Source organism: Syngnathoides biaculeatus, chromosome 18 (assembly GCF_019802595.1).
Source record: "Syngnathoides biaculeatus isolate LvHL_M chromosome 18, ASM1980259v1, whole genome shotgun sequence".
NCBI classification, from domain to species: domain Eukaryota; kingdom Metazoa; phylum Chordata; class Actinopteri; order Syngnathiformes; family Syngnathidae; genus Syngnathoides; species Syngnathoides biaculeatus.
In genome coordinates, this window is record NC_084657.1 from 17,885,307 (window position 1) to 17,901,848 (window position 16,542).

A 16,542-nucleotide genomic window follows, 5' to 3' on the forward strand; every position below is an offset into this window, starting at 1 on the left:
GAGTACTCAAGAATGAATACTTGTACTGGTATCGGCCTTAAAAAAAATATTTACAGGCGCCTTTCTGGGCACTCAAAGATACCATAAAAAGATAAAGAAAGATAAAGAAAATAATCAATACAATAAAAGAAACAGACGATAAAACATCTTAGTCTTTTTATAAAGATATTTCAAGACTACATTGGAAGCGGCTCACTGAATCGGTATTACGTACTAGAGCATAGTGACAATTCAATCATTACACCGTGTTGATTTAAAAACAAGTGCAATACATTCTACTCAATAACAAAGGAAAGATGGTGAGAATAAGATTGTTCAAACAAGGAAAATAAAAGGAGAAGCAGTTGTGATTAAATGCTCCAAAGACTAAACAAAATTGATGACTGGCTGGCAACCAGTCCAGCATTTACCCTTTTCTCCAAAGTCAGCTGGGATACGGTCCAGCCCACCCAAATCCATAAAGAGGACAACCGTTACAGAAAATGGAAAGATTCAAGGATCAAGTAAGACTGCATTATTCCGTAGTTCATTATCAGCAGTTTTGTGAAAGGTGTTAGGTTTCTTGGAGATTCCCCAGCAGTCATGTAAAGCCCAAGCCAAAGTGATGCATGCACTATGTAAGTGGCTGCTTATGAAGGCAAAAAGAACCAAAACAAAGACTCTCCTCCTCCTCCTCCTCCTCTCCATCAGCGACTCCCAAACACAATGCAGTGATGTTTTATTTGGCCCAGGATGAGCCGGCTGACTGTCATTTAATTCGTTTATATCTTCTTTCCCAGTGAAGGATGTAATGGAGTGTCATGCGCTCGCATCTCCTGTTCCATTTGGCGGCGACAGCACAATGCTGAAGGGCTTTCAGTTGCTGCAAAGTATCAATCGTCACATTTCAGCAGCTGAATATATGCCATACTTAATAAGAAGAGATCTACTGGTAACTTCGGTGCATTTATGTTATGTGCAGTGAAAGGCGATGCTGAAAATATATATTTGGTGCTTAATTTGATGAGGAGCTTCCTGTCCCGATTGGACCTACACTGAGGGCCTGTTTAAAAATAACCACGAGGAATCAGTGACAAATGACCACCTTCCACACACACTGGCACTCGGCACACGGAACCCCAAAAGTGAGTATGTTTAATAGAAGACAAATGGATGGCGTTCATTAAAAAAAATAAAATGCATTCATCATGTGGCGCATATTATTACAATATTTTGTTTTAACCCTGTTTTCAATTCTGAAGAACACTCATACATCTCTGAAAGTGGCATGTATCCAAATAGTCACACAAAGTAAAGAAAAATCTTTGGGACCTTGATTATTTTGATTTCAGTACTGCTGGTATAACACCATAAAACCACAGGAGTCCAGAAAATGTTTCAGCTGCACATTCACAAATGTTACCCTTCCTTCATACCTCGTCCATTTAAACCCACCCACTTTCTGATTCAGTTTGCCGCACATTTTTGCATATCCATTGCCAAAAATTTTGCTTTCCCAAAACAGCTTTGTTTTTCCCATTATCAAAGGTTGTGAAGGTTGCCAAATTTGATGAAAGGTGCTAAAGTAAAAACCATTTTTAGATGCCAACAGTACAAAAGTGTGCAGGTTTTCTTGGCGTTGAGGCAAACAAGTGGAGGACCCAAATGCTGGAAAGAAGGAGCCTCAAAATTGTATTCCATTTTTAAAATAATATAGTACATACTGGGTACGTGGAATAATCATAACATGATTATGACTTTTACAGACATTTCAATGCTCTCATATTAGTAAAGGGCTTGAATTGGATTTCACTAGCTGCAGGCCCACTTAATGTTTTGGCCAGTGAGTTGATGTAAACATGGAGCAAAGAGGGAAAACTAATTTACTCCAAACAGGCAAACTCACATTGTGTACACTTTAGTTCCGCTTGTCCGCAAACCCCTGACATTGCGGTAAAAGCATGAAAAAAAGAGAAGAAAAAAATTCACATTCACAGCGAGGATTAGCACAGTGGGGGGGGGGATGACAAAGGGTGGGAGAAAGGGAATCACATGGTGGAGAAAGGGAAAGCCAATGTGTACCTAGAGAGGAGCCACGGCTATTAAGCAGCTTGCTATGACCTCAACATGGAGATTATAGTGCAGATACAGAGTAGCGTTGTGCAGATGTGCTCTCACATTAATCCACATAACATGGACGTAGAAATTGTGTTGGTTCATATAACCAGAGGAATGGGGCATGCTGAGCTTTAAAACACATCACCAAACCTGGTCACTGACATGACGTAAAATTATTTCAAGTTATTTATAGCCACTGGCGACTCTAGGTGGCACCTTCCTTTCTGAATTAAAATGTCCCAAGCCAGGTTGTTTGGCAGCATGCAGTCAAGGGGAATAGAATTTTTACAGCCAAGAGATAGTGTCTGCTGCCTTTATGGGGGTGACACGTCAATGCTTTTCCAATTAAAGTTTGACATTTTGGAATATTATAAAGCAGGCAGATTGACACAGCAAAGGGCATTGACCAGTCAGGGAAGAAAACAACATAAGTTATACAGTGGCAGATTATACAATAAAGCGAACGCAAATAACCCTTCTATTGGCAGCCACTGTGGACGCACATATACATAAATATTCACACCCACACCTATGGACAACTTAGAGCGTTCATTTAACCTAGTACATACGTTTTTGGAATTTGGAAGGACAGCACTTGACTGGTCGCCACGCAATCAGAGTGCGCATATAGGGACAGGTGACCTTTCCAACTCACATTCAAACTGGCAATGAATGGTAATTGTGCCCATGCTGCCAGCACGAAAGTGAGGCAGTAGAACAATTCACCTTTGAAATTTCACGCAATGTTTTGTTTTTGACTTCAATTGTGACCACTTTGAATACTGTATGTTAATCTGAAGATTATTGATGCTGAATGCTATAGAGAGAGATTGCTGTATATGATAATGAGGACTTTAGGCGATCTCCCCAGGTTTTTGTTTGCATATTATATTTGACATGTTACATATTATATTTTGTTTACATATTGCAATGCGTATTGTTGATATCCATGGTACCACGAGTGAGTGTAAACATAGTTCAGTTGGATGCTCCTAAAATAGAGCAAGATAGAGAATTTGTAGGGGGACTGGAGGGATGCGCAAATATTCGACCCAAAGAAGGTCACTCCACATCGCCATGGTAACTTAGCAGAGATCAGCTGGACCATCTGTTTTTCAGCCAACTTTGAGTTGAGAACCTCCTACACCTCTGTGCGTTAAAAAAAACAGCAATGAATTGCTTCACTTAAATAACAAATACACACCGGAAGGACCACTGCATGGAGCCATATTATATATAAATATATATGATAAATATTATATAAAATATATAGACATCCAAATGCAGGAGAGAAGCCTCAAAATACATATATACTGGGGCTGTCAATTGTAAATTGTCAGCTTTATGAGTGCAATTTAATTTAATTTAACACACTTTAAACATATATGTGCATTCATCTGAGATGATACGCTTTGGCGACCCCGTAAGGGACAAGCCGAAAGAAACTTACTTACTCCTGTCATGCAAAACATTCCCACAAGTTTAATTTTTTTTTTTTTTAATTTCCACAACTGACCGCTAGCAACTCTGCTTCACTTGTAGTGCATTCAGCAGTTGGCATTTTATTATAGTTGTTACATTCTAGTCGAGAGTGCATGTTGCTTTGCCGCATTCATAAATACCAAGAAAGAGAGAGAGAGAGAGAGAGAGAGAGAGAGGGAGAGGGCGAGAGCAAGAGAGAGAGACAGAGAGAGAGTTTTGCAACCTTATGTGTGAACTAAAAGGAGAAGTTGGGGCAATTATCATAAAACTGTCCCATTCCTAGCTATGTTACGTAGTTGGACTAAAATATTCACAGTCACATCATAATTATTTTTAATCATCCCAAATTTGTAATTTCATACCGGTTTGAAGTATACTTCACATAATGGAACCAAGTGCACTTCACACCGGCAAGTGCACGGCAATGCAGTGTGTGTTGCTAAGTTGGCATAAATAACCCACTCACTAAAAGACAGTTCTAATGCGATATCTGATTACTGGAACAATAGTCTTGTATTGTATAATAATAATACTGGCTTAAAAATATGAATATGACATATCCAGAAGGTATTTAGTGATGCCATCAATCTGTTTAAAAGCGGGACAAAGCTCAGTGTCATTGATTTCATCATCTCGGGGAGGAGCTTTCGATGGAAGGGACAGAATTAGCAAAAAGAAAAAGATACACGAGAAGATAACAGATGGTTGACTAAAACTGGCTGTTTGGCTGAATGGACTGATAACTTCCTGCAATCTTGGATGATTCCAACTCTTTTAGATCAGATGAGGCAAAACCAAAAATAACATATTACTGTAGAGTGACAGAATAAAAAAATGATCACAAAGATTGAAGTGGGGAAAGAAACAATAGCAAACCTTATGAAAGGGCAATGAATCAGTTTCCTCGAAAACAATTCAACAAAAGCACAATTTTGTGAGTTTCAGAGATTTAACTTCCTTTTCTCATTCGACCATAATTTGCCACAATTATTAATGCCTCACTTTAAAAGTAAACAAAAAGTAATATTGGGGAAAAATTCAGCAAAACTGAGAGCAACTTGGCAGACCGAGTGGAACAAAGAAATGGTGTAACTCAACAGAATATAAATGTCGATGCACAACACAAGTCGTAATTTACTGATGTCATCTCCTTGTAAATGTAAACTCATTTTTAATACTGCACAGGTCTCCAGATTTTAATTGTGGGAGGCTATATCACAATCCATATCTGCGTGGACTTTTGCATTGTTTTGATTTTCCTGTCACTGATTTTCTTACTCCCTAATGCAACCAGAAACTCGTGTTTCTTGGTTACTTAAAGACCAGTTCTTTGGACATTGTTTTTCGTATATTAGAGGAAAAACATACCTTTTTTGTGAACAAATCACTTCAGGATGTACGACGAAGAATTCATTTTGGGAATTAACTACCATCAAGAACTAACCCAACAAGAAATTATTTATTGGAAAAAAAGGCTTCATCTGACACTCCCATCCTGTCCTACGAATACTTTTTGGTAAGAAATCACTGAATGGGAGCTAAAAATATTGTCCCTGCTCGTACTTACATTATGGCAAAAGATGGATGTCACCATATTCTGTTAAAAGATGCAAACTGTGAAAAAAAAACTCTCTCTACTAATGGCACAAGCCAAACACCAATATGGATTTTTTTTTTTTTAATGGCGTGTTAGTACTAGACACAGATGAGTTAGTACTAAACACAGATGTGAAAATTGTTATTAAAATACCAGTCAAAGGGCCCACCCTCGCAGAAACTCCCAACAGAGATCCATAATTCCAGTTGCACGGCAAGTAAATGCGTTATTTTTCCAGATGAGCACCCTGCAGTTCGTCACTTAGGTGTGACGTTACACGTTGCTCCCCATGTTTAAACTGACGACTGGTGGTTAATCTGAATCCCTCGTGTCCTCATGATTCCTCATCTTGCTTCAGTTGACAGGCAGAGTGACATCCAACACACAATGAGGTTGAAAGTGATGCTCACACGTAGTTACATTACTTATAGAATTTATAGTCTTCTAATAAATATAATTTGTCACATTTTTTTCTTTTAGTCCAACACATTACAAGGTAATTAGATGTAAAGGTAATTGTGTATGAATGACTAATCGCTAATGTAAACCAATATATGCAACTGTCGAGGGCAGAACAAGGGAATAGGACCCAAAATGCATGACTCCAGATGCCAAGGACAGAAGGGAAACAATGGCAACCAGATCGAATGAGACACAAGGTTTAAATGCATGGTGTAATTAGGGCAGACAGGGCACAGGTAGCGAGGCTACTCTCAGGAGCACGTAAGTGCTGGGGGCGGGGGGTGATAACGCCCATGACAGTAACTGGAATGGAATTCAGTAGAGTGCAAACTTTGTTTAAAGGCACGTCAATCCAAATTGCATCAGCATCAAATGGACCACCCCCATTGACAGTAGCCAACTCTTGCATATGTATTTCAATCATTTTTTGCATTGGTTGCCAGCCAATTGCAGGGCACATTGAGACAAACAGCCACACTCACAATCACACCTAGGGGCAATTTAGAGTGTCCAATTAATGTTGCAAGTTTTTGGGATGTGGGAAAAAAACGGAATACCCAGAGAAAACCCACGTAGGCACTGGGAGAACATGCAAACTCCACAGAGGCGGGTCCGGGATCAAACCCAGGACCTCAGAACGGTGAGGCCAGCGCTTTACCAGCTGATCCACCGTGCTGCTTTTTCCATTTTATGAAATACTTTGCAGAGAAGTTTAATTGCTATTGTATTCCAGAGGTGATATGTGTGTTTATTTATTTACTAGGTGAGTTCTTCAGTATGTTTACTTTATGACTTAATAATTATGATGTTGTAATAGTTGTTTTGTATAACAGTGGACAAATGGATGTCGTCATTTTATTGTTAAAAAAATTACCAAATAAAGCAAGTTGAAAATTAAAGTTATCTCTTAAAATGGCCATTCATCATGATTCAAAGTAAAGTATCGAATCCAAGATTTCCAAATTTATCAGCATCAGCACCACACACAATAAAAAACTAAACTACAACATTTAATGGATTAATCAATGGATTATTCCTTGGCTCATGTTCCACTCAAATGAAAAATCATAAAAACAGAACCTCCTGAGTGGGGGAAATAAGCTATATAAATAAACCCTAATCATAACCTTTCATTTTACTGCAAAACCCAATCATATTTGTTTCATAACCCAATTGCTTGGTGGTGAAAAAGGGCTAAAAATACTGGAATGGAAACTGAATTGGTTGGTTACCTTAGCAACAGTGTCCTAAAATGCGTCCAATTTAAAATTAAACATTCAGTGGGCTTAAGATGATCAAAGGAGGCGGCATATTGTACGCTATGAAGGTGAACTCAATCACCAACGTCACCGACTCCTCTTGTTGCTTCAGGCCAAGCAGCGGACGTCATGTACCGTATACAATAAAAATCCAGTAGTGGGTGGATTTGCATGACCAAGCTGAAAGCAACATCTAAATAATCCCTTTTGTGCTCACAGCATGAGTGAGATTGATTTTTTTTTTACCCCCCACAATAATTAAACAGCATTTTTCATGGTGACACACCATAATCCCTTTCTTCAGTGTAACATAAGAGGGAGCAAAAACTTGCATGAAATATGGGCATTAAATAAAAAAAAAGCAAAAAAAAAATATGTGCACTAAAAAAAGCTTCAATATGACTTCATCAGTTGAAGACAAACACCACGCTTTTACATGGTTATACAATATGCTGATAATACTATGTAAAGCTATAAAAGAAACAGAGACACAGAATTAGGGAATTTTGCTGAAACATTGTGGACACCTCCGTGAGAGAGAATGTCTAAAAATAGAGCTGAAAAGGGGAAAAAATGCATCCTCACAATCCTTCTGGGGAAAATAGAATCATACAGGGATTTTTAGGTGGAATGTGGGTCTGCTTTCGTTAATAAGAAGTCAAATTAAAAAGACAAAATATCATTTCCATTTTAGTTTTTGAGTAAGCGTCATGGACAGATGCCGTTCCTGAATCCATGATCCTAATTCATCCATGCTTGAGGCAGGTATTGAGTAAGGCTGGCCTCCTCACCCTCCATGAGGCTGTGACCGTATACATCCAATTGATATCAAGCGAGCGAATGCACGCAGCGGTGACGAGCTTTGCTCCTGGTCAAAAAAGATAGATTGACACGTGGGTGGCAGGAGATGAAGCAAGAAGTAGATAGATGAACTACATGTCTTGAGCACAGGTGAACTCGGGATAACTGTGCTGTAGGAGGAAGATAAGGGTTCGGGTGGGAAGAAAGATTAAAGCAATGGGTGGATGGACGCGTCAGTCAGGAAAAAAGATGAATTAGAGGGAAAGAATGGGCACAAGGTCAATGTGCCAACAAGATGAGCAAGAATGACTCAGAGAAGCAAGTGAATGATAAGAGAAACTAACAAGAGATGTGTGATCTGTATTAGGGCCCCGCAAGATCCAGCAGATAGTGATATATTTTTGTATAAGCCTTTTACATTTGTGTTTCTTTTTCATGTACCGTATTCTCCGCACTGTAAGGCACACCGCATTATAAGGCACACCTTCAATGAATGGGCAATTTTAAAACTTTTTCAGATATAAGGTGCACCACATTATAAGGCGCACCACATTATAAGGCACATAGAATAACACTACAGTAGAGGTTGGGCTTATGTTATGCATCCCATTAGATGGAGCTGCACTAAAGGCTCAATATTGATCCATATATAAGGTGCACCGGATTATAAGGCGCACTGTTGGCTTTTGAGAAAATTAAGGCTTTTAGGTGCATCTTATAGTGCGGAAAATACGGTAGTTGTTTTACATATAATTTGTAGTTAAATGAAAAAGGGGTTTTGTTATATATGTTAAAATTGCATGACCTGACAATAAAATATTATTTAAAAGAATCTTTTGAAAAGGTCAGGACAGCTGCATAGACGAAGGCACTGACATGAACACTGATATTGGGAATGGACCGAGGAGAACAGAACGAAACCAGGAAGTTAAATACACACAGAATGACAATACAACGAGGAACACCTGGACACGACACGAGTGGCTGGAGGGAGCTGATTGATTGACATTGAACGCAGGAAAATATGAAACAAAGCCAATGACACGTCTCATGTCTTTAATTAGTTTCATTTGAGTCATTATTTAACCACTGGCTGGCACAGTGGTGCAGCCGTAAAGCGTTGGCCTCGCAGTCCTGAGGACAGGGCTTCAAACCCCGACCCCACCCATCAGATGAAGAGTGCGTGTTCATCATGCCACAGGGATTTTGGATTCTGAATTGAGTGTTAAACCAGGCTAATCGTATTTTGGATCACATCTACTTTGCTCACCATGCAGTGTGGCTACACTAAACCAAAGGGGTCAAAAAGGGCTAAAATGGACTGGTCAGTGGTGGCCTCGTTCTACTTTGCTGCAGGGATCTACAGTAATTTTCCTCTCTCTAAAACACCACATTGCACTTTCATTAACAAACATGAACAGCCAGAGCACCGCTCTTCCTTAAAAAAAAAAAAGCAGATGTTTACACATTTTATCCATCATGCTTTGCACATTCGGAATGACCACAGAAATGCATGCAAGGACTCCGTGCAGACATATTCTGCATCAACCAATTTCCATTCAGCCGTTTCCAATGTGCTGACGGAGCTTGGGTAAATACTTGCTCCAACGGGAACTTTCGCGGCAATGTTGACTTGACATATTTCAGATAAGTGTTTATCATTGTGGGCCTGACACACAAACCAAACAAAGCATTTCTTTTTGCCATGCTAAGCGCAGGAGGCTTTCATCACACAAACTCTTTGGTCATAAAAATAGACACCATGAAATTACTTCCAGGCAATTTGAGCTCACATTGCAGTGCGATTTAAGCAAATCACTGAACATGAAGGCCACATACATAATTTGATGTTTTTGACTGCAAAGGAGTTTTGAGTTTTTCTTGAGCTTTTCGTCTCAACAAAAGTAGACTAAAATGAGGGACAACGTAGAAAAATTCTAAAGTTAATTCAATATTGCAGCAAATATTTTCATCATGCACAAAATATCACACTAATTTCAATGTGGGTTATTCAGAAAAAATACCTCTTAAGAACTATTTTCCCAGCATTTTTACGGTTTCAATGTAACCACTATTCAACATTCCTAATCTAATGAGAGGCACTGTAAGCTCTGTTTTTTGTGCATCTTACAGCTACATAATGTATTTGAAACAGCTCTTATCATGCTGCACTGCATTTCTACATACTGTAACTACAAACATCAAATGTTATGAAATATTCAATTAAAACTGAGCTATCACATTTTATTTTATTTTTTTTTTGCAAATGCAGAATTTTCCAAACAGTTCCTCTGTGAGTGTTGGTAATGTTTTGGACTGATGAGTTTATGGAGACTTGTTTTTTTTGTTCTCTTCAATTAAAATATAATTCAAAGTCAGGACATGCCTAGAAAACTTTAATTATTTGTCTGGGGCCTAGTGGTGCTTTTAACCTCTGTAACAGTTTGGACAGTTGGTTCAGTGTTAAAAAAAAAAAAAGTCCAATCTGCCATCTCAGCAGTTGATGTCATTGAAGCGGATACTAAAGCATTACCTGCATTTTAAAGAGTTCAGCATGACAATATCAGGTGCATGCCAACATGAATATTGCCATGAAAAACAATAAATCAGTGACATAAGGGGACAAGCTTTTAGTTTGTGAAAGAAATAATGCGGGAAAATCGAATATTTAAATTTGCATTTTTGGCAAAACCTTGAAATCCACAAATATAAAACACCAAAGATCTAAAATCAATCTAAACCCTTCCATAGCCATTAGAACTCTAATTTGACAACAGTGTATTATGAATTTCAATGTTAATTCCAAGACCTATTGTCATATAAATAATACTTGGGGAGTGACTAATAACTACTACCAACTAATTTATAACTATGTCCTGAAATCCTTCATAAGCATACCATATTGTAAGGTGGTACTGATAAATGAATAAATAAATTGCCCAAATGGTAGGAATGTGGAAAGGTGTCAATATTATCTTCCTAAATTACATGACTACTTGATACTTTTTTGCCTGGACTGTATACATTGTTATCAGTACAAACGTCATATGGCTGTTTTTACACACTTATTCACAAGGGGTGAATAATCAGCACACATTACATTCAATAGACTGCCATAGTTCCAGATTGCCATATTCACAAGGGTGCTGACACCTAACAGAAGGCAAAGCTACTGTACAGCTACAGTATTGGTTGTGGCACAATTGCAGAACATCCAGCATAGCCACCTCAGCCTCCATCACACCTTATTACCCCTGTAAGCTCCAGTGACCACCTCTCATTCACCAGTGTGCTCTTGTGCCTTCCATCAATCATGCTCAAGCAGCTGAGGAGCCTGAATGGGAGGCGAACACAGCAGTTGAGATGAATCCGAGATGAGCTAATGTACCCTAAAAGTGTTTCAAGCCTGTAAGGTAAGCAAACGCTAATGTGTACAAAGTCGTGATAAAATTCTCACTTAAGGCTCACTTCGGATATGTTCTATACAATCATTCTCCAGGTTTTGCGCTTGCATGGCCACACAATAGGAGATAAAAAGTCACGTAGAAGTGCAAAACATCACACTCGCATTCATCTTCATTAGGCACTTAACCTTGGATGTGACCGTTGAAGCATGGATGATACGCAACAGCGCCGATCTAGATGGCCGTTGCGCACTTGGAATGTGTGTTAGTAGGGTTTATGATCTGGAGCACTGGCCTAATGCAGCGATACAACACAGAAATAAAGACTTACACTGTATGCATGTGTGCTCATGTTTATGTATTTGGATTTCAAGTCTCTCCCAGGGGGTCGACAGCAGGTCAACAATAGCTTTGCAGTCTCAGGCACCAACATCTCATTTCCTTTCGTTGTCCAGGGGAGCTGGGAACAATAATTAAGACTATTCCTTAAAGGGTGCTCCAGGCGAGCCATAAGATTATATGTACAGTATGCGGAGGTAATCCTAATTGTTTACTAAAGCAAGGCAAGTGAATCCTCCAAAGAACACAATGAAGTGCCAGAATACTGTTTCACTTGTTTGTATCGTAAAATCTGATCTCTCAGAACAGTTTCTTTTTTAAGAACCTATTCAGTGGTCTTAATTGATTGATTTTCATTTCCAATCTTTCAGTCCCAATTCTATTCAAATAACCTAGAGGGTGTTTGACTATGCTGGTCTTCAGATTCAAAAAAATACAGAGGGAAGAAAGACAGTAGGCTACCATCCTGTACACATTTTTACACTTCGGAATTTTAGAATTGGATACTGTATTATCTTTTGTATTTGTTTGTTTTTTTGTGTCGAGATTTTGTTATCAAGCATTAATAGTTAAATTATGATGATAAATGATAGCTTCTTACAACTACAATCTTAAACTAATCAGTGAACAGTTAAGCAATTTTTTAGGGAAATGCTTAACAGTAATAGAAGCTGTATGGCAACTAGCAACAAACCTTTTATTGTTACATGTGTAATAATCATTATAAAAGCAAAAGCACCACTGATGGGAGAAAGGATGTACAGTACATCATATGACAAACATTTTTGACTCAAAGTGACTTCTGTTACTGTTTTCGATCAAGGGAAACAAACTTGTTGCCATATGTGCTTTCTAAAAATACCGTAATTGAATAATTTGCTGTCAGTGGCGTCTGACAGCAAAGAGGTTCTGATGTCCCCCTCTTTTTCACCCCAAAAAGGACAAGTATAGGCAGGTATAGAAAACAGATGGACAGAGGAAATAAAAACACCGTATCGCAGAATCTATGAAGTGACAGAATTACTTTTCCCCAAAGAAAAATTCCCACTTTCGCGCACTGACACAAAAGAACACAAATACTCCCACACTTCCAGAAATAGAAGCAGCAAGAGTTCCCCCCCCCCCCCCCATCAACCCACATGTTGATAATGTCACCTTTTTCCCGTGTTTCATTAACTTCCGCTAACAATCTTGGAGCACCTCTCACTCCGTCCCCTCACCGCATTCTCCCTGTCACACTTCGACTTTATTTTCAGATCAGTGGGATGTTTTGAGATGAACTGTCAGTGTGTATAATTGGTGCAGTTAATGATGCTACGCTGCAATCTCGCTCACTGGGTAGAGAGACTGTATGATCCATTAATGTCGGTGCTCTTACCAGACAAAAGGAGGATGAGGAAGGCACATGGATTGCAGTAGAGTTGAGTCATTCTTCAAGTGTCAGTAGAGGTGCAATGATAATATTCATACCATGTTAGAATGATGTGATGTATACAGATCAGATAATAAATGACATGGGTTGGTTTTACATCTTTGTATAGGCTCCACGTTTCCCCATCCAAATTGCTTCATGATATCTGATTCAAAAATAAATATAAATATAATGTCAAATTTAAACCTGAAGTGTTTACACTATTTGCTGGTGTCACACAGGTCACAAGATTGAAGTATCTCAGAAGAAGGCGTATAAAAACAAAGAAAAGAAGACGAGGGGCAAGAATTTTTTCTTTGAACTATGCTAGTGGCACATTCTCAAAGAGTCTTGGAAGAAAGCAAAGACGAATGACGAAGACAAAGAAAGATGGGTCTATGTGGGTGTCTTCAGTGTAAGTGAAGAAGAACAAGAAAGGATAGGCACAGAAGAAAAGTTGGAAGTAAGTAAGCTCTGAAATACCCTTGCATCACTTTCTCAAAGCATTTCGGAAGAAGGCTAAGAAGAACAGGATAAGGTGGATGCTATGGAAATAGGTGAACAAGATCAAGGTATAGAAGAACAAAGTGAAGGAGAGCAAGACAAGAATTTTCTGGTCTATGTTGGATATACATTCTAATTTTTGGAAGAAAAGGTATGCTGGCAACATACCCTGGAAGGAGATGAAGAAGAGCGGGCCATGAAAGAAGAAGACAAAAGGATGAACAATTTTGGAAGATGGGAGATGGAAGGATGGGGGACAACTACAAGGGTGAGAAAAGCAGGAAGAAGAACGTATGCTACGTACAATGATGGAGTTACAGCCTCCAAAGAAAAAGGAGAATGAGGAAAAGAGGTGGAATAAGATTGTTGGGTTAGCTACTAGGATGGCAAAGAAAAACAAATCTTGCAGAAAAACTATTGCATGCTTGAAGCATTTCCAATCAATGAAAATGCAATATATCTGACACAAGATGTTTTACTTAGTAAACAGCTTACACCCATACTTATTTTGGGTTTGGGCATTTTTACTTAATTTTCAAGACTAAGCAATGATGAAAAAAATATATAATAATAATGATGATTTCTGTGGGCAGCACAGTGGATCAGCTGTAAAGTGTTGGCCTCACAGTTCTGAGGTCCAGGGTTCTATCCTGGCCCCTCCTGTGTGGAGCTTGCATAATGTCCCCGTGCCTGGGTGGGTTTTCTCAGGGCATTGCTGTTTCCTCCCACGTCCCAAAAACATGCAACATTAATTGTACACTAGTCGAAATTGTCCCTAGGTGTGCTTGAGAGTGTGACTGTTGTCTCTCTCTATGTGCCCTGCAATTTGCTGGCAACCAGTTCAGGGTGTGCCGATTCCTGCCCACTCCCGTGAGCCTTATGAGGATAACCGGCTTGGAAAATGCATGGATGATTTTCTTACATTTAAATATAAATCTTCCTGTACATTTGCGACCCGCTTAATACTGAATGATTAGCTACAACTCAGCATTTGATCTAACCCTTGTTTCAATGTTATTATTTTTACTATCATTTTAAATCTTCTTATTGCTTTTTTTGTATGATTATTTTTATTTCATTGTTATTTTCATGAAGCACCTTAATTCAGCTGCAGTTGTATCTTTTAAGTAGTCTATGAATAAAGTTGTGATGAGTTGAATTGATATTTTGCAAAAGAGTTTTTTCCAAAAGAGAATTTGAGAGAGGCTTCGAACTGGGAAAACCTTTGTGGGGGTGTTCAAAAATGTGCCTTCAGACAACAGAGCCTGAATTGGGACGCCGCTCAAAGCATCTTGAGAAGAGCAACAAAGAAATAAGAAACGCTTTGCTTTGAACTATACTGGTGTTATACTGTAAAAGTAATAAAGGAGGGATAAAGCGAGCCAAGTTTGATCCAAACTACTGTGCCATTACATGATTGGATTGTCTTGAAAGGAGGCGAACAAGAACAAGCGTGGAAAAGCAAAAGAAGGACCAGATGAAAAAGACAGAAAGATGGAGAATGTTAGAAGAACAAAACAAGAAAGGAGGACAGAGCTTGCATGGGGGTTGATGTCACATGCTTGATGTGTCTTGGAGAAAGTTGAATCCATGGAAGATATGGGCCATTCTCATGTCATGTGTGATTCTTCACTCACTACCTAACAGCATATATTGCTCGTCTCCAGTGTTTGTGTTACATTTGTGAGCTGAAGCATCAACTACACAGTGAGCACAATTAGACAATCAGAAGAAAACACTTTACAGAGGACAGGCAAAGTATTTGAAGTGAAGCAACTAAGCGACAGAACAGATGGTCAGTGGGATTTGAATGCTCGGGCCAACCTAAACTGTTGCGCGTTGGTTGGATAAATCGCAAGATTAGAATCACATGTTATGTAAACTGACAAGTGAGAGTGAGGAGAGGCCCGTCTGTGTCCGCTGTGACGATAGCGTGCGTCACGTACGGCGAGATTTCACAACCGTCGCGATCAAGGATCATCACGACAAATCATCTGACCATTTTTAGGGCCACGCCACAGCATGGAATGCAAAAGCAAACAAATCAACACTTCCTCAAATGGCCAAAAGTGCTTGGCCTTACGAAACAGCACATATGGAATGCATAGACGTTATTTTAATGACCCGATTTAATGAAAATCCTCTAGTCTGCTGAGAATACTTCAGTTCGTAAGCATTATCTTTGTTTACCATTAGATTTACACACACACACATACACTGGACAAACAGATTCAGTGGTGGTCTGGCCAACGTATTACACAGAAGAGGGCGGAAAATTGGATACATTCATAGAGGCAAATCTTTTCCCCATAATTTACTTTTCACCTAATTCTCACCCATAAAAGTCTTCTGGATGTTTTATAGATGTGTGTGTATATATATATGACACCTACAAACTCAATATTTCTGAACATATTTGCTTTCCCAGTCTTAATTCATAGGTCCACCCTCAGTAGTTATAATAATTTAAACTGTTCTAGGAAGGTTTTTCCACAAGGTTTATAAAGGTAATTTGAAGATAAAAAAAAAAAACAATAATAATGTCAGAAGAACAGTATTTATTAAAAAAAAAAAAGTAGCCTTTTGCATTAAGTACTTCTCAGTTTTGAAGGGGATAGCAACCTGTGGTCTGGGCACTAATGTAATTAGCAAGCTGTGATCAAAAAAAAAAAAAAAATCCTCCTTCGATAGTTGTTAAACACACTTTTCATTTGAGCATTAGCACTGTTTTAAGGCTGAAAAGGTGAAATATGGTCAATATTTACTCCAATAGACACACTATGCCATACTTTTGTCTCATGAATGGAAAAAAAGCATTCTCAAGTAACCAAAGAAATGTTATAAATAATACCACACTTCCATGAATTACAATTTTTGTGAGATATATTTCAAGCAAGTTACAAGACAATAGTACAATAGTAACAGACATACATGTTTGTGTGCTTGTATGTTTGGCCCTAGACAGTACGTGACGTCAATTTATGACTTATTGTGGCATGCGGTTTACAGTCAGCAGGAGTTATTGTGTCCTCCATTTTAAACTTTGATTTATTTCACTTCATTGAAGAATATGACAGAATCTCCATGAAGAATAATAATGGCAATAAAAATGCACTGTATTGAAACTTATTGATTGAGTAGTCGTCCTCAACTGACTGAGATTAACAGCCTATAAATTTCTTGTTA